The sequence below is a fragment of the Melanerpes formicivorus genome, unplaced genomic scaffold (genome assembly GCF_026170545.1).
Source record: "Melanerpes formicivorus ecotype bairdi unplaced genomic scaffold, bMelFor1.0.p_v2 SCAF_160, whole genome shotgun sequence".
NCBI lineage: Eukaryota > Metazoa > Chordata > Aves > Piciformes > Picidae > Melanerpes > Melanerpes formicivorus.
Genome location: NW_027142512.1, coordinates 406,612 through 425,103, shown reverse-complemented (window position 1 = coordinate 425,103; position 18,492 = coordinate 406,612). Strand labels below are relative to the sequence as shown.

Sequence of the window (18,492 nt, the reverse complement as noted above, 5' to 3'; positions counted from 1 at the left end):
TGGTTTAGGGTAAAAGGCAAGAGTGGGAGAGCTCCCCATGGACTCTAAGTCACCCTGCTCTCCCCCTCAGCTGGAGGGTGACCATGCTCCCATGTCACCCTGAGAAGCCACCAGACACTGCTGAGACCAGAGGGATCCACCACACAGCACTCAGTGTCTCAGTGTCTCAGCATCCCACTTCTAGTCCAGGAGACACTTGGCTCAGTGTCCCCTGGAAGGCAGCACAGCCTGGATGGACACCTCAAGGCCACAGCCAAGGCATGACCATGGCAGCTCCTGCATTCAGGTCATTCCCAGCCTCACAGCCTGCACTACCCAGAGCTTCACAGGCTGGAGGACAGCTGGGACACCTCATTGCTGTGGCTCCACCTGCACAGAAGATCTCACAGTGTCTGTGCCTGACTCTGCAGCTGAGGCTTCCATGCCCAGAGAGCCATCAGCAACACAAAGAGCATCTGAGGCAAGGAGAGGGACAGACAGACACTCAGGAAAGCCCTCAGGTGAGGAGTGTAGGCACTTGGTGAGGTTCTCAGTAAAGCTCTGTGTGATGGTTTAAGAGTCTCAGCCCCTGCTCTAAAAGCACTGCTGAGTTTTCCTCCTCACCAGCCAGGCCAGAGACAGTGGAAGCAAAGATTCAGGAGAGCAGAGTCTGGGTCAGGAACCCCTGGCCTGAATATAGTCATGAAAAATCCCCCTGAAAATATTCTGGAAATGAGCTGGAGCTGAGAGCAGCCCTGACCCACACAGCAGCCCCTCCACAGCAGGAGGACCCTGCCCTGCTCTGCCCTGCCTTGCCCTGCCCAGGGTAACTCCTTCCAACCACAGCTTCTCCCCAAAGCAGCATGAAGAGCTCCCTGGGGTGCTTGAGAGCTGAGCCTGGCAGGCAGCAGAGTCCCTGCCCCAGCACACAGCCCCAGCTTTAGGAGGTGCCTCCAGGAACTGCAGCTGCACTGCCCTGCAACCACAGACTCACCCTGTCAGCAAATGCAGTGACTTCTCCTCCAGTGAGCTCTCAGCATCCTCCCAGTCCTGGCTGCCTTGAAGCTCTCTCTGCCTTCCTCATCTCACCGAGATGCCCTGAGATGCCCTCAGACCTGCTGTGTGGTGCAGAGGAGCTGCTCCTGGCCACAGCTCCATGCAGCCCAGAAGCCAGGCCCAGCTCTATGGTCAGCCCAGGGCATTTAAAGGAGCCCTCTGGTGGCTTTGGTGCCAGGTAAACCTCAGGGACTGAGAGGAGGCTGATGAAACCTCTCCAGAAGTCAAACTCTGAAGTTTCTTGTAGTGCTAATTGGTTCCACTGGGGGACACTACAAGGAAAGTGTCTTCACAGTCTGGTGAGAGCAGAGAACTGAGGCAGTGCTGACAGGTCAGGACAAGCAGCTCAAGGTGGCTCTGCTGCTGAGGAAACCTGGAGGGGTTTCATTGATCCAAAGGGCCAAGCTCTGAGCCCCAGCCCCTGGCAAAGCAGATCCTGTCCCTCACCTGTGGCTCTGGGCTCTGCTGGGGCAATGGGGAGTGAGGGTGAGCAGTGAGCAGGGTGGGACCTTGTCAGGTTTTGCTGTGGTTTGATTGCAAAGAGACAACTCCTGCTGAAAAGGAATGAAATGTACCTTTAAAAATACTTTTTATCAGATGCTTTGTGCAATAAAAACCTCTCCAATTAGCTGCAGAAACCTTGGCAATAATTAGAGGTTCAGCAGTATTTAATGAGCCCCATGGAGTATTTGGGGCTGATTACATCATCCTTAGGTACTGCCAGGAGACTCTGCCAAGCTACTGCCAAGAAGCCTCTCAAGAAGTCCAAGGCAGAAGCAAACTCCAAAGTACCTTCAAGCACTGATTGGCCTCACTGAGGCTTGTTACTGACAAAGGCTGCCCAGGGACTCGTTAGAGCAGCTTGTTAGAGGCCAGGATTGCAGGGAGACAAAGGCAAAGTACAGGGCAGAAAAACTTGCCTTTGGTCTAGGAAGCAGAAAGGCCAAGCCCTGACCACTGCCCTTACAATAGAAGAACCTCAAAGCCTCAAAGCAAAGTTTCTCCTCACAGGCCTTGGTGGCAGAGGCAATTGGCAGAGCCAAGGGGACAAAGACCTTGTTCCTGTTGGGCCTCTCAGCCTTGCCAGAGCCCTTGGCCATCCCTACTGCAGCCTCTCCTACACTGTCCCATGCCTGCAGCTCTTTCCCTTCAGGCTGCTGACACCAATCCTGCTTCCCCATCCAGCTCTGCCCCTGCCATTTCCATCCCTTCCCTGAGCTGTCTCAGCTCTCCCTGCCATTTCCTGACACGTCTGGATGGCCTCACGCATAGCAGCTCTGCCCTTTGAGGGACATTTCTTTGGCCTCATCTCCACAATGAACCTTCCAAGATGCTCTGTGTAGCAGTTTTGATCTCTCCCCACTCCCCAGAAGAGCTCCATCCTCTCTGAAACCACCCTTCAGCCATGTGCACCCTGCTATGGCAGTGCCCTGAGCCTCCATTCCACAGGCTGAAGCAGCCCAGGTCCCTCAGCCTCCCCACAGAGATGTCAGCTCCCATCCTGGCAGATCTCCTCTGCAGTCTCTGAAGTTCCTCTCCATTCCTTCAGTCTGGACATTCCCACACCCAGTCACCAAGCATCCAGATGTGGCCACAGCAGCGCTGAGTCCTCGGGGAGGACAACTCCAGTGTCTGGGTGGCCACACTCCTCCTGCCATAGCCCAGCTGCAGTTGGCCTTCTTCACTGTGTGCAGTGTTTGTCCATCCCAGTTATTTTGAATGGCTCCTCTCAAACCCTGTAGTGCCTTTCTGACTGGGAATGGGACACACCAGAACATCCAGCTCCAAACAACTGACAGACAGTTTGTAGTGGGATGGGGCCCAATCTGTCATGAAGTGGGAAAGGGTATATGGGTGGTACTGGGAGGAGTCCCAGAGAAGTGGTTAGAAGGCTTCAGGTGGTGTAGCCTCTGCTGGGTGTGGACACAATCTGTACTGGGAAGGAGTCCTGTTATGGTTGTTATTAATATTTAATAATTGGCCACACCAGGGGAGGTTTAGGCTCAGGATGAGGAGAAAGTTCTTCCCAAAAAGAGGAACTGACCAATGGAATGTGCTGCCCAGGGAGGTGGTGGAGTCACCATCCATGGAGGTGTTCAAAAAAAGATTGGATGTGGCACCTGGAGCCATGGTTTAGATGTCAGGGGGTGTTGGGTGGTAGGTTGGACTTGATGATCTCTGAGATCTTTTCCAACCTGGCTGATTCTGGGTTTCTGGGATTAGAAGGTGAAGGGAAAAGTTTGAACACAGCTGGTGACCAATCCAATGTCTGGTGACAAACCCAAGAGATTGCAAAACACATAGTGAAAGGTGAGGAGAACATCTCCTGCCCAGCTGATAGAATGAGAAACTCAAGAGGCTCCCAAAAGCAACAGAAAGAAGGGAAAAGAACCTCAGGAAAGTCTTGCTCAGTATTGCTCTATGAACTGCAGACAGGCCTTAGGACTGGTCCTTGAAATGGGAGCTTAGGAGAAGACAGAGGCTTAGGCCCTGCTCTTGAAGGTGACCTTTGCCCCAGCTCTTCCCAGAGAGGTCCTTGCTGTCCCCTGTTCTGCTCCCTCAAGCAGACCAGCACTCACACATGCCCTGCACTCTAACAGCCATGCAAACAAAGGGGAACAAGCTCAGGGTTATTGCACCAACCAACTTCTTGAGACTGAAGCCTAAGGCAGGAATCCACAACCATAGCCAGGCCCAGAGCTCTGAGAAGCCCCAGGTGCTGTCTTCCTTTTGCACTTCATGCAGAATCTGCTTGGTTCCCATATCTCATTGATCATAGAATGGGCTGGGTTGGAAGGGACCTCCAAAGGTTATCTTGTCCAACCTTCCCAGGGACATCCTCAACTAGATCAGGTTGCCCAGAGCCCTGTCAAGCCTCACCTTGAAGATCTCCAGGGATGGGACCACAACTACGTCCCTGGGCAACCTGTTCCAGTGTTCCACTACCCTCATGGTGCAGAACTTGTGCTGGCTCCTACTAACTGCACAATCCTGCTTTGTTCCCATCTCTCACCCATGTCTATGGATGTCCTTCCTCTCTGATCCATGGAAACACAACAGCTTGTGTTCAGTGCTGTGCCCACTCCTCCTTCTGAGGCAAAGACCATGCCTGGAGCCATTCCCTCCTGAGCAGCTCCTTCTGCAACCTGTTTCACTCCTCCCTGGGAAGCTGATCCTGCACCTGCAGTCCTATTCCAGAGGACTGGGAGAGCAGAGATCTTCACCATGGCCTTTTCTGCTTCACTTTCTCCTGAGCAAGGCAGAAACCATCAGGCCAAGCTGTGCCAAGCAGAGGCCCTTTCCTTTGCAGCATTGTTTCATTTGTGCCATTTCACATCTCCTTGGACCCAACTTGGAGTCTCTCACTGATCAGCCACAGTTGTATTTGGGAGCACTGCCCCAGGGGCACAGATTCCTGACCAGCTGAGGGCAAATCTTTTCCTGCCTTTCCTGCCACATCTCCAATACTTTCCCTTTCCCCCTGGTGCAGCCCACCCTGTGTGTTTGTTCCTTATTATGGGATGGTGACAGCCTGGATGGATGCACAGCCTGAGTGTTCTTCCCACAGAGGTGCCTTGACTTCAGGCAGTCAATGTTTGCCAATCAGTTAGGTTGCATCTCTGGACACATTTGGAATAGTTCTTGCTTGCATCAGGAGCCTCTTCCATCCCCATCCTGTGTTTCTAATTCTGGATTATCCTTAAGGGAAGTGTTCATCCACAAGCTCAACAGGAGCCACCAGTGTGCACTTGCAGCCCAGAGAGCCAATTGCATCCTTGGCTGCATCAAGGCAAATGTGACCAGCAGGGCCAGGGAGAGGATTCTCCCACTCTGCTCCGCCTTGGTGAGACCCCACCTGGAGCTCTGTGGCAATTCTGGAGCATCTATTACAAGAAGGATCTGGGGGTGCTGGAAGGTGTCCAGAGAAGGGCCACGAGGATAAGCAGAGGGCTGGAGCTGCTCTGCTATGAGGACAGACTGAGAGAGTTGGGGTTGCTCAGTCTGGAGAAGAGAAGGCTCCAAGGAGTCCTTCTTGTGGCCTTCCAATATCTGGAGGAGTGTTGCCTGTCGTAGACGCGGCAACCTGGTTCAGGAACGGCACGGCGGCCAACCCCAGGCTGCTCGGTCCATCAGCTCGCAGACACCAATGTGGTGGACGGCAAATGGCCTTTATTAGTGAACGACACTGCACTATGTAACTGAGGTTTATGTCACTTCTGTCTGCTTGCACCGTAAGCTGAACGCTATTGGCTATCAGGAGAGGGGCCCTATCTTCCCGTACAGCGCGAGATCTTCTGGCCGCTGGGTCCTAGCTACCTACAATTCCCCCCTCCCTGTGCATAACCAAATTAGCTAAAATATAACAATCCTGAGAAATATAACAATTTTGAAAGTATACATCATAAACTTGAATAAAACATGTAAGGCACAGTGAACAGGTGGAAATTAGGGAGATAACAACAGGGTGTAACTTGAGGTAACTAAGGATAACTGGGGATAACACTGGGTAAATACATTCTTAAAGCAGTTGCTGGTGTTCTACCAACATAATGTAAACATTCTTTAGACAGCTCAAGGCATCACAGCCCCCTCTGCGGAGGCTATTTTGCCGTTCTCTGGATTCTGCCAGTGTGGAACTCCCAGGCTTGGACAGGACACTTGCCAGCTCGTCATCTTCTCTTGCCACTGGGGTATATGGGTCACAGGGGTGTCCAATGATCCGGTCCTGTGAACAGAAACTCACAGCTTTCATTAGTTTTATTCCACATCAGTTTAATTGGTGGATGTGGGTGTGCGGCAGTGGCCCTTAGAATAAATTTGTCACCCTGGCTTTTAATAGGGCTAGAGCGTCCCTTCCCAACAGGGGTGGGACTCCTGACATGACATATGGAAAAAGGGTGATGGTTTTCTCCGGTCCCGTTTCACTGTGAATTGTAATTGCTACCAATTGAGCGCTCTTCCGAGCTCGGGTCAATCCCCCAACTCCACCCACCATGGGGGCATCTCCCAATTTCCAGCATGGAGGCCAATTTGTCTCAGGAATAACTGTAACATCTGCTCCTGTGTCAGTCAAAAGGGGACATGAATGGTGGTGCCATGGGGGCATTATAGAGAGAACAGATCCCCCACACCACTGGCGGGTTGTCATACTTTACTGCCAGGGCCACCCTAATGTCTCGCCCCCAAGGGGCGGTCCTTGATGTCCCTGAGGTAGAGGCAGATTTGGTTGGACCATCGGTTGGGCCGTAAAGTTGGTCGCTTCTCAAGGGGGCAGCGAGTTCGGGAGTGCTTCGCCCCAGCTGGGGTTGGCATAGTTGGGCCGCCTCATGTCCCAAGTGGGAGAGGGCCGTGCATGGCCCGTGTGCCCTCTCCCCACCCTGTTTCCCTGGTTTTTAAATCTGCACTCCTTAGCAAAATGTCCTTTCTTTCCACAGGCCCAGCACGGTCCTCTGGGTTGATTCTGGCGTGGGGGAAACGATGTTGGCGAATCCCCCAACCTAGGGCAGTTTGCCACCACGTGGCCTGCCTGGCCACATCTAAAACATGCCATCACATTAGCTATTGCCGTGCGAGCAGCCACCTGAATTGGGGCCAGATGCTCTTCATTCACGACATGCTTAATCATGTCTGAGAGACTTGACCCCACTGGCAGTGATCGTAGAATATCTTTGGTTTTTGAATTACACTGCTGACGTAAGCATTCTGCAAGGACCAGGCCTTTTGCTTCCTCTGGCAGGGTCGAGGAGTCGAGCGCTGCCTGGAGGCGATCCACAAATTGCGTGTAGCTCTCACTTTCGTTTTGCTTTATTGTGGACCATGGCGATGGCTTGGCGATAACTCTAGAGGCTGTGCGAATGGCCTCTCTAGCTGCACGAGTAGTTGTCATAACTTCATGGGCCTGCAGGCCTCGGGCCTGTGCCTGGGGGGTAATCATTGTTGGGTCTGTACCCATTAGCCGCTGCAGGCTGGAGCCGTAGAGTGGGTGATCTGCCCCAGTTACTTGAGCTAGTTGCCTTGTACAGTTGTCCTCCCATTCTTGTTTAAACACAATCATCCCTGCCCCATCAAACATCAATCTACAGTTTTGCTTTATATCAAATGGGAGCATGTCATCTCCCCCAAAAACCCCATCTATGAGGGTGGAGACCATGGCAGAATTACGCCCTTTCTCTGCAATTGCTTTAACAATCGCTTGCACATCCTAAGGGTTTATTGGCGTGTGGACCCTTTGTCCCCTGTCCGTCACCTGGACCGGGAACGCTAGTGTGGCTGCTGGGGCCCAATCGGCACATGCAATCTTTATTTTCCTCCAATCCGTGAGAGGAATTTTTCCCCCTCGTGGTCCCTCTTTATAGTGGATGGGGATACTTTGGCTTTTGACTCCATCTACCCCTACCTCCTCCTCCTCTGACTTTGAATCAGTTGTGAGACACTCGGCCCAGCTAGTGTCTGACCCAGAGTCGGAACTCAACTGACCGTCTACTTCTGAATTCCAGTACTGTTTTTGTTAGGCCCTGGCCCCGCCCACCTCCCTTGCAGGCGGGCCGTTCCCTCCCTCTTGGCTCGCTCCGCCTTCTGCTCAGTGGGGGGTTTGCTCTGTAAAGGTATTTTTCCAAATAGTCGTTCTGATTGGCTTTCCACCCCTCGCTCACACTCCAGTCCCGCCCACTTCCCTCGCAGGCGGGCCGCTCCTCCCTGCTTGGCTCGCCCCCACCACCTTTCTCCTTCTCGTTCTCCTCCCCGTCCCGTTTGTGTGCGCTTATTGGTTGTAGCGCCTCCTCCCTGTTCCCGCCGGGGGCATGCTCGCCCCGCCCTTCCCCTTTTCGTTTGGCACCATCTTGGGGTGCATATGGCGGAGGTCTGGCCCAGACGTCCTCAGACTCCGATTTCCCCGCGGCACCCCAGGCCTCCTCGGCTAACTCACCCCAGAAGGATTTGGCTTGATTCTGTCCCTCCACGAGCGGGTCAGGGTTCGGGGATTCCGGGGGCACATTGCCCTCCCGCAATTCCTCAGGCTCGGCAGAATTGCCATCGTCTGGGGGACGCGAAGTCCGCATGGCTGCCCCGACTCCCCACCTCAGGATGGCCGACAAACAGTCTCCTATCGCCCTCCAGATCCCCCTCTCCTGCCTGGCCCCCTGCAGAGCCCACACGACTTTCCCCCATGACCTAAGGTCCTTCCCACAGCCTGAGGACATCATCTCCAGAGCTAGCGCTTCAGTGCATCTGCTCCACGTTTCTTGGTGGAGAATGTCCACCGGCTGGCTTATGACCCCAAGCTGCAACAGCCTCGCGACTGCGAGAATAAAATCTTTGGGTTCACAATCAATACCCCACTGCCTATGTAACTGAGACACGACCTTCACAAGGGCTTCCATCCTCCTTGTTGGTCCGGAAGCGTCCTCCCCGCCGGGCTGGTCCAGCCGCTCCAGCCGCTGTTCACCTGATTCCAGGCGAATTCCCGGGTTTCGGCACCACTTGTTGCCTGTCATAGGTGTGGCGACCTGGTTCAGGAACGGCCAACCCCAGACTGCTCAGTCCATCAGCTCGCAGACACCAATGTGGTGGACGGCAAATGGCCTTTATTAGTGAACGACACTACACGATATAACTGAGGTTTATGTCACTTCCGTCTGCTTGCACTGTAAACTAAACGCTATTGGCTATCAGGAGAGGGGCCCTATCTTCCCATACAACGCGAGATCTTCTGGCCACTGGAGCCTAACTACCTACAGTGGTGGAACCCACCTGTGTTTCTGGTGTGACAGGAGGATCCCCACACCTGGATGTGTTGGAAGCTGAGTACTGGGATGCAAGCCACAGTTTGCTTTCACTTGGAGGCATAGAAGGAGTCACTGGACTCTATTGCCCCAGAGGTGGAAACACAGCCCCAGCATTTGCAGCATTTGGACGGGGTATGGACTGACCCAGACTGTGCTGGAACAGAATAGAGCTGCAGAGCACCTGCAGTGAGCAGTCCTCTGTGTACTGCACAGCAACCTCCTGTGCAGTGAGAATGGACAGTGCCTGAGGCCTGCTGCTGATTGTTGCTGGGCATGGTGCAGATGGCACAGAATGAAGGCTTGGGAATACCAAAGGTTAATTTGCTTCCATTATTCCACACCATCCTGCCTCATGCCACCTTCACAGGGACAGTGCTGCCTGGAGCAAAGTACTACAGGGCTTGAAGTTCAGATTACAACATTAGACACTACCTGTTCTGGTTGCTGCTGTTGGGTTCTGGCTCTCAGGTGCTGGCTCTTTGCTGAGGGGGAGTGTTGTAGGGGTTGAACTCCTGGCTGTTGCTGCTCACTGCTGTGCTTCTTTCTGCAAGCAGCCTCAGGTCAGTGTGCATTATGGGTTCTCATTTGGATTCAACCCTTTTGATCTTATCTCAAGTCCTTATCTCAACCCAGAGGGTTTTTTGATTCATGTGTCTGTTATTTTTCCTGCACTTCTGTTTTGGGGGGGAACAGGCAGCTTAACCTCTTCTCAGCTCTTCAACTTGTTCCAGCCCCAGAGTGGAAAGCCAACAGAAGCTTTCTGAGTTCTTCCAAAGATCTCCATCACCTTCCCCCTACACCCTCCAAATATCCCAAAAGTCAGTCCTAGGACCATCCAAATCCCAAACACCTAAGATCACCTGAAAGCCCCTGCAGAATGCCTCTGAGATGCCCCTCAAGACTCCTCTGAGAACCTCATTGTTCCCTCCCTGAACTGGGCACACAGTTCCACCCCATCCCTTGGGAGGAAATGCCCCCAAAATTCAGGCATTGAGGCAGGGATATCTGAAATAAAAGCAAACAGACAGGATTTGGGTAACTTTTGGGTTTTATTGAGACAATTGGTCAACAGACGGAGGATTTCTTACCCCAGGGAGACACAAAGCATTGGGGAAGAACCAGACAGACCCTGGCAAAGCCCTGCCCAGCTCCACTGGGAGCTCCAGCTGTGTCGACTCAGCACTGTAATTGTTCTCATTAACAATAATTGGTGTTCAGAAGGGCAGGAGGTGTTTGTTGCTGCTGATGTCCCCAGTCCCTGAGAAGTGCAGACATAAAAGGGATGATTTTGGTGCTGGAAAGGCCCTCTCAGAGGGGCCGCGATTACCCAACAGATTCTAAGTGGATTTATGCCTCCCCTGCAGTGCAGGCTGCTCTCTGGTGTGGGTGCAGCGGTGATGGTTGAGGGATCGCTTCTCGCTAAAGCTCTTACCACAATCAGCACAAGTGAAAGCCTTCTCTCCAGTATGAGTGCGGCGGTGAGCAATGAGAGTGCTCCTGTGGCTGAAGCTCCTCCTGCAGTCAGCACAGGTGAACGGCTTCTCACCGGTGTGGGTGCGGTGGTGGTCAATGAGAGAGCCTTTACGGCTGAAGGCCTGGCCGCACTCAGCACAGCTGAAAGACTTCTCGCCAGTGTGCACACGACGGTGTTCTTTTAGGTTTCCCTTCCAGGTGAAGCTCTTGTCGCAGTCGGCACAGCTGTACGGCTTCTCACCATTATGGATAAGTTGGTGCTGGATGAATTCAGTACTCGTGGTGAAGGTCTTGCTGCACTCAGCACAGGGGAACAGATGCTCTCCAGTGTGGATGCGGCAATGAATGGTGAGAGTGGAGCTATGTTTGAAGCTCTTCCCGCAGTCCCTGCAGGTGAAGGCCTTCTCTCTGGTGTGGCTGAGGTGGTGTTGCCTAAGAGTAGAGAGCTGCCTGAACCGCTTGCCACAGCTGTCACAAGAAAAGGGCTTCTCTCCAGTGTGGGTGCGACGGTGCTGGATGAGAGTAGAGCGATAGGTGAACCTCTGGCCGCAGTCAGCACAGGTGAAAGGTTTCTCTCCAGTGTGGGTGCGGCGGTGCTGGAGGAGATGAGAGTTCCAGCGGAACCTCTTGCCACAGTCACCACAGACGAAGGGCCAGGAGCCAGGTTGTGGGCAGTGGTGCTTCACTAGCTCTGAGCCATCTGGGAAGCTCTGCCCACACTCAAGGCACTGATTCAGCTCTTTGGGTGACACTGAGGGACCTGCTCTGGCTTCATCCTCCTCCATACATTCCTCCCCCTCATCCTGGTCACCTTCATCATCATCATTATCCTCCTCTTCATAGTTGTCATTCTCAGCAGCATCCTCCATCTTGTCCTCTTTTTCCTCCTCAACTTCCTCTCCCTTGGGACTGCACATTGGCTTCTCCAACTTGATCTCTGGGTGCTGCTTCTCCTCCCAGCTCTTGTCTGGGTCCTTCTGTGAGGCCATACTGTGGGAGGGAGGGGTCACAGCTCTGCAATAGGGAAGATGGAAGCACCTGAGCCCAGGATCTCAAACCCTCAGATCCTGCCCAGGTCATGACAGTCCCTGACTCCCAACACCCAGCTGGGGGAGAGAGTACAGAGGGGACCTCAAACCTTCAGTTTCTGCCACAGTGTGGGCACAGACCTCTAATACCTGTGCTGAGACCCCAGGTTCCTGTGATCAGTGCGCTGAGGCACCCTGGGACTTACACATGGTCTTGTCCTACTCTGCTCGACCCTGGTGGCCATGGCAGGGTGGTTCCTGGTCCAGCCCCTGTCCTTTGATCTCCCCTGGCTCAGACAATGGAGGCAGCAGCACTGAACAAGGAACACCAACCCACCTCCAACCTTCTCCCACCACCCTCCAGATCCCAACCCCCAAACATCATCCCCTGCTCACAACTCACCCCAGCAGCCTGGAGCATTCCTCAACTCCCACAACACCTGATGTGCCTCAGAGCTCCTGGAGAGGTGAAATATGCTGGACAGGAGGAGGTGGAGGAGGTTGGGAGCTGCCCTGGGGGCTGGGGTCCTGCTGTTAACCCACTCTGGGTTTCTTAACTGTTAGGCTGCTCCAAGGGACAGATCTGCAAACTCTGCTCTTCCACAGCACACAGGGGCAGGGATGATGGAGAGAGGTCTCAGCCCCTGACAGAGAGAAGCAAAGGGCTCAGAGAAGAGCGCTGATCTGCAAGGGATGACTCAGCACTGCCCAGGACCAGGCAGCACAGCTCAGCCTTGCTGGGGGCAGCTCCCAAGCCCAGCAGCACAGCCACAGCACACAGCCAGGGCTGATCAAGATGGGAGACCTCAACAAGTGCAGACTCAGCTCCTTGCCCAGCACACAGCCCCCAGCACACAGCTGCAGGCCAGCACCACAACACAGCTGCCTCCACACAGCCTCTCCAAGGCCTTGCCTAAAGCTTCCTCCCACTGCCAGCCCAGGCCTCTGCTGCCTGCAGCTGCATTTAATAGCAGATCTTGCTCTGGACCCAGCTCTCCTCCCTGGCTCTGCCCAAACCACATCCAGTCTGTGCTCAGCTCTGCCCTGCACACACCTCTCTGCTGCCCACTCCCCAAGAGAAGATAACAGCAGCCCTCAGGACACACACAAAGGGAGCTTCATGATCTCTGCAGATGCAGCAAAGGGGGAAGGGACTTGGGCAGCTTCTCGCTAAACCTCTTCAGCCCTCACTGGGATGCTGGAGGAGTCTCTGGCTCCTGCCCAAACCTCACACCTCCAGCACCCTTCACACACCTGCAGACCAAAGGGACTCAGTGGAAAGGGTTTGGCTTCCTTCTCTCCCTGACCATTTCTCTCAGCTTGCTCTTTGCAGTTCTCTTGGAGCTGCCACTCCACATCCCCAAGAGAAAATGAGGTTTGATGGGAGGGCACAGTGCCCATGGGCTGCTGTTCATCTCCCAGCTGACACAGGCAGAGCTGCAGCACAATTCACTCCTTTCAGCTCCTCAAATGCTGCCAGATTCTGCCATTCCCTGCACACACATTTGCCACCTGGGCCCTGGATCCTCTCTCATTCTTGGGGGGACAAGGCCTAATTCCTGCCTGACCATTCTCTGGCTCTTCCCCCATTTTCAGCCCATCCATGGCCCTGCTGCCTTGGCTGTCCCATGGCCCTGTGTCCCCCACCTCCACTGCCACTGCAGCTGGAAGGGTGGAGTGGAAAATGCTGTGGCTGAGGAAGCATCTAAGGAACTGGGCTGGAAGCAGCAGCACAAGAATGGAAGGGGCCTGAGACTAAAGGCTGGGATCAGCTGGAGGGCTGAAAGAACAGCACCAAGCCAAGGGGGGGTTACAGATGAGGGCTGGGGAGGGACCCTGCAGCCACCTCAGGCAGCAACTGATGAGAGCAAGGGGGACAGAGAGGGAGTGAGACCTCAGGTGACTCCTGCCATGGGGGATGGCTGGGCTGTGTGGCTAGGAGCCCTGAGTGCCTGCTTGGGCTGTGCTGGATGTCAGGAGGGGACAGGGCAGGAGGGTCCTGAGCCAGGCAGGATTTGGGGTTTCGAGCTTCTGGGGTCAGCTGCTGCCAGCACCATTGGAGGTAGGAGCCAGGCAGAGCCACACAGCTGCTGAACTAAGCCCTCCCACCCCCTGCAACCTTCACCCTCCATCTCTCCATCCAGTACTCCATCTCCACTCACTTGCTGCCCTCTAAGAGTCCCCAGGGTCCTACAATGTCACCAGGGCTGATCTACACAGCCAGCAGGGCCCAACAGAAGCCCCTGGATGACAGCATGGAGAAGAATCCCTGTGGTGGGTGGAAGGCACTGGGATGTCTTACACCAGAGAGTAGAGACCTCCAGAAGGGACAGCAGAGTCCAGAGGGACACCACAAAGTGTCATCTAGCTTAGTTCATTCCCACAAGGCCTGCACCCACTCTCTACAAAGGAACAGCACAGGCTCTCCAACCTCCTTTGCCCTTCCTCTCTGCTCCCAGCAACAGCTTCTGGGATCTCTCTCTGCAGAGGAGCTTTGAGGCCTTGGCAATGCTGCCAACTGTGGCCTGCAGCGGCCTGGCTCACCTGGGAGCTGCCTACCAGAAGCTGTAACTGCAGCTCTTGGGTATGGGGGAGGAGGGGCAGAGAGGCATGGGGGAGGGGGAAGGCATTTGGGGCCTGGGGTTCTGGCCTGCTTTGGTGCAGCTCTGGAGGAAGCTTTGGCCTAGGGAGGTTGCTTGGCTCCCGTGGCCCAGGCACACTATGGATTGTTGTGGATTGGATGCTTTGCACTGTAGGATGCAGCTCTGAACAGCACAGCCATGGAAACTGCCCAATTCTATCCAACCCTCTGGCCACAGCTTGGCATCAACTCCTTTCACAAGGCTCAAAGAGAGCCTCTCTGCCTCCTGAAACCTAAGGTAATATCCTGCAGAACAAGTTGGAGGAGCTCAAGGGGACAAGCTGCAGAGGGGGCCCAGGGCAACCTCCTGAGCTTCAACAAGAGCAAGGGCAGGGTCCTGCCCCTGGCCTGGCACAATCCTCACAATCAGGACAGGCTGGGGGAGGAGGGGATAGGAAGCAGCCCTGCAGAAAAGCACTGGGGGGTGCTGCTGGACAAGAAGCTGGACAGGAACAGACAGAGGGAGCCTGCAGCCCACAAGGCCAAGGGCAGCCTGGGCTGCACCAAAAGCAGCAAGGGCAGAGATGGACAGAGGCCATCCTGGCACTTGGCTCTGCTCTGCTGAGACTTCACCTGCAGCACTGCAGCCAGCTCTGGAGCCCTCAACACAGGAAGGACATGGACCTGATGGAGAGGGTCCAGAGAAGGGACACAAAAATGATCAGGGGCTTGGAGCAGCTCTGCTACCAGGACAGGCTGAGGGAGCTGGGGGTGATCAGCCTGGAGAGGAGAAGAGAAGGCTCTGGGGAGACCTAAGAGTGACCTTCTGGTACCTGAAGGGGACTACAAGAAGGCTGCAGAGGGACTCTCTGAAGCCATTGCCTCTGGTCCTGTCCCTGCAGGCTTATGCAAACTAGAGCAGAGCAGATTGAGATTGGAGGTGAGGAACAAGTTCTGCATCAGGAGCCTGCTGGAACACTGCAACAGGTTGCCCAGGGAGGGGCTTGAGGTCCCAGCCCTGCAGAGGTTCAAGGTCAGGCTGGACAGGGCTCTGGGCAACCTGAGCTAGTGCAGGATGTCCCTGCTGACTGCAGAGGGGCTTGGACTGCAGCACCTTTGCAGCTCCCTCCCAACCCAAACCACTCCAGGATTCTAGGAGTCTAAGGGCAGCCTCCAGGGAGAGCAGGAAAAAGATGAGGCAGAGGAGGACAAGGAAGAGGACAAGGAGGAGGAGAACCAAAATCCCTTCCAAACTCCTCCAAACCTCTGCCAAATTCCTGGAAAGCTCTTCCAGCTCTGCAGAGTTCATTCTGAAGAGAGCTGAGGGAGTTGCTAGGCTCAGGGATGTCTTGCACACTCGGCACAAATGCTCCAGAAGCTTTCCAAGTGCCCTCAAAACCAGCAGCACAGCTCTGCTGCCACACAATGCCAGGCTGCAAGGGACCCCAAGGCTCAGCTGCTCCAACCTTGCCAGCTGACACTGGCCTGGAAAGGAGCTGGCCCAGCCCCCTGCCAAGCTGAGCCTTCCAACTCTGCCCTGCAGGGCAATCCACCACTGCCCTGGGGAGAGGATTCCAATGGCTGACTGGCAGGGAAAAGCTTTTGCCTCTGCAGGGCACTGTGCCACTTCAGCTCAACTCTTGCAGCAGCTCTTTGAGATCTGCCTTTGGAGCACCACAAACTCTGAAGCACTGCAGTGCAAAGCAGCTCAGCTTCAACTTCCAACTGCCTGAACTCTCACATTTTCAATTCAAGACAGGGGCCAAGCTCACACCCAGCCCCCAAGCTCAAGAACCAGCAACTAAGGTCAGAGTCAGCTCCCAAGCACAAGAATCCAGATCAGAAATGCAGAGCCAGCCCCCAAGCTCAGAGCCAGCCACTAAGATCCAGAACCTAGATCTGAAGTGCAGACTGAGCTCCCAAGCTCAGAGCCAGGAAGTAAGGTCAGAACCACTTCCCAAGCTCAAGAACCAGTCCCTGACTTCACAGACAGGCCCTGAGATCAAGAACCACACCCCAAGCCCAGAGCCAGCAACTAAGGTCAGAATTGCTTTCCAAGCTCACACCCAGACCCCAAGCCCAAGAGCCAGCAGCTAAGATCAGAGCCAACAACTAAAATCAGAACACTTCCCAAGCTGTTCTGATGGCAGTGTTGCTCTGGAGCACAGCTCTGTCCCACGAGCAGCCCTGGCCTGCCCCTACCTGCAGTCCCAGCACTGCCACCCAGCAGCACAGTGCCCAAGCTGCCAGAGCACTCAGGCCTTGCCCCAGCACAGAGGCTCAGCAGGAGAGAGTGGAAGGGAAGAAAGAGCAGCTGAGAAGAGCACAAGCTCTGGGGCTCGCTGGCACTGCTGCTGTGGTGGGACTCTGCCCCTCCACCTCTGCACACAGGCACTGCCCTGCAGCTCCACAGAAGCCTTGGAGGAAGCAACTCAGACAAGCAACTCAAGAGGAAGGAAAACAGAGAAGCGGGGTACTTTATTGTTGAACACCCAGGGAGCACAGCTCCTCATGTCTGCAGCCTCTGTGTCACAGCACAGAGGACAACACTGAACCAGAAATGGTCTGAAGAAAGACATTTGTGTGGGAACAACATTCTCACAAGGGGAACAACACCAGCAGCAGCCACAACTCGGGCAGCCAGGCTGGGACTGCACTGAATAACATCAGAACTGCTCTGCAAGAGAAGACAAAGAGTTTATTGCTTCTGAAAACATCCAGGGATCAGTTGGCTGAGGGCAGCCTTGAGCTCCTGGTTCCTCAGGCTGTAGATGAGAGGGTTCACTGCTGGAGGCACCACTGAGTACAGAACTGACACTCAGAATCACTTCCCAAGCTGAAGAACCAGCCCCTGACCTCAGAGACAGGCCCTGAGGTCAGGAACCACACCCCAAGCCCAGAGCCAGCAACTAAGGTCAGAACCCCTTTCCAAGCTCACACCCAGACCCCAAGCTCAAGAGCCAGAAAATAAAACCAAAACCACTTCCCAAGCTCACAGCCAGCCCCCAGGCTCAGAGCCAGTTTCACAACTTTCCTTATTTCAAGGTCCCTTCATTGCACTTCTGCTAAGTGTCCAAATTCAAGCAGCCAGAGAATGCTTTGGGCTGGAAGGGACCCCAAAGAGCAGACAGCTCCAACCCCCTGCCATGCCCACAGACACCTTCCACCACACCAGGCTGCTCAAGCCCTCATCCAACCTCACCCTCAGCACCTCCAGGGAGGGGGCAGCCAGCACCTCCCAGCCCAACCTGCTCCAGGCTCTCACCACCCCCACTCCAAACTATTGCCTCCCAAGCTCCACTCCAAATCTGCCCTCCTCAACCTTCAATCCACTCCCCCTCAGCCCATCACTCCCAGCCCCTCACCAAAGTCCCTCCCCAGCTCTCCTGCAGCCCCCAGCAGCTACCACAAGGCTGCTCCAACCTCTCCCCACAGCCTCAACAGACACTACTCTCACAGATCACCCACACAGATGAGCTGCCACAGCCCTCCCACCACCCCCAGGGCCTCCTCTGCACCCCCTCCAACAGCTCAACCTCCTGCCCCTCTTGGGGGCACCACGGCTGCACACAGCACTCCAGCTGGCAGCACACAATGCTGCCAGCACAAAAACCATTGCAGCAAAAGCCTCAAGCTGTGCTCAGCTGCCAAAACCAAAGGGACCTCAACTTGGCCACCAGAGAAAGGACCAAACTCAGCCAAGACACTGATCCAACACCCAAGGCTGCACAAAACAACCAGCAACAGCTTCCAGCAACAGCAGACCTGCAGCTGGGCTGCAAAGCTCTGCAGAAGAAAACCACTCCAGAAGGGCTCCAGGGCCCCAGGGATTGCAAAGCCCAGGCTCTCACTCTCCTCCTGCACAAGGAAAGCTTCACTTGCCCACAAGAAGCCAAACACTTCCCCACACCAAGCCATCCACACCACTTGACTTTCAACCTCCTTCAAGCCCTTGCCTGGCAGCAGCACTTCCTCAGCCCACAGCTCCAGCAACACCACAAGGCCTTGAAGGCTCTCCTGCACTCCACACCTCTCAGCCACACCCACACCCCTTGGCCACCCACAACCCAACAAGCTCCCTGCTCACCACTTCTCTTCCCAAGCCTCACCTCCCTTGGGCCCTCTCAGCACACCACCAACTGACCCCAGAAGGCTCCAGCTGACAGCACTGCTTGCAAGAATCCCAGGCAGTGCCAAGGGCAGACTAGGAGCCCAGAGGCAAAACCCAAACCTTTCCCCTCTCCACAGGACTCTCTCCCATTTCCCATTCTGCCCAGCACCTCCAGCACCTAAGATGCATTTGCTCTGGGGCAGCTTCCTCACACAGCCACACAATTGCCTGGCCTGCAAAAGACCTCTCTCAGCACTGAGGCCAACTGCCAGCCCCAACACCACCAGGGACACCAAACCATGGCCCCATGGCCACACCTTGCTGCAACACCTCCAGCCATGGCCACTCCACTGCCTCCCTGGGCAGCCTCTGCCAGGCCCTGACCACTCTGCCACCAAACTCATTCCTCCTCCTCTCCAACCTAAGCCTCCCCTGACACAATTTCAGGCCAATTGCTCTCCTCCTAGCGCCTAAGACAAG

General features: G+C 54.9%; 1 protein-coding gene across 1 annotated transcript in view; it reads left to right on the top strand.

Annotated features, from left to right (window-relative positions):
- The window catches only part of LOC137457128 (zinc finger protein 850-like), a 386,697-nt gene that overhangs the window by 78,480 nt on the left and 289,725 nt on the right, over nucleotides 1–18,492 (top strand).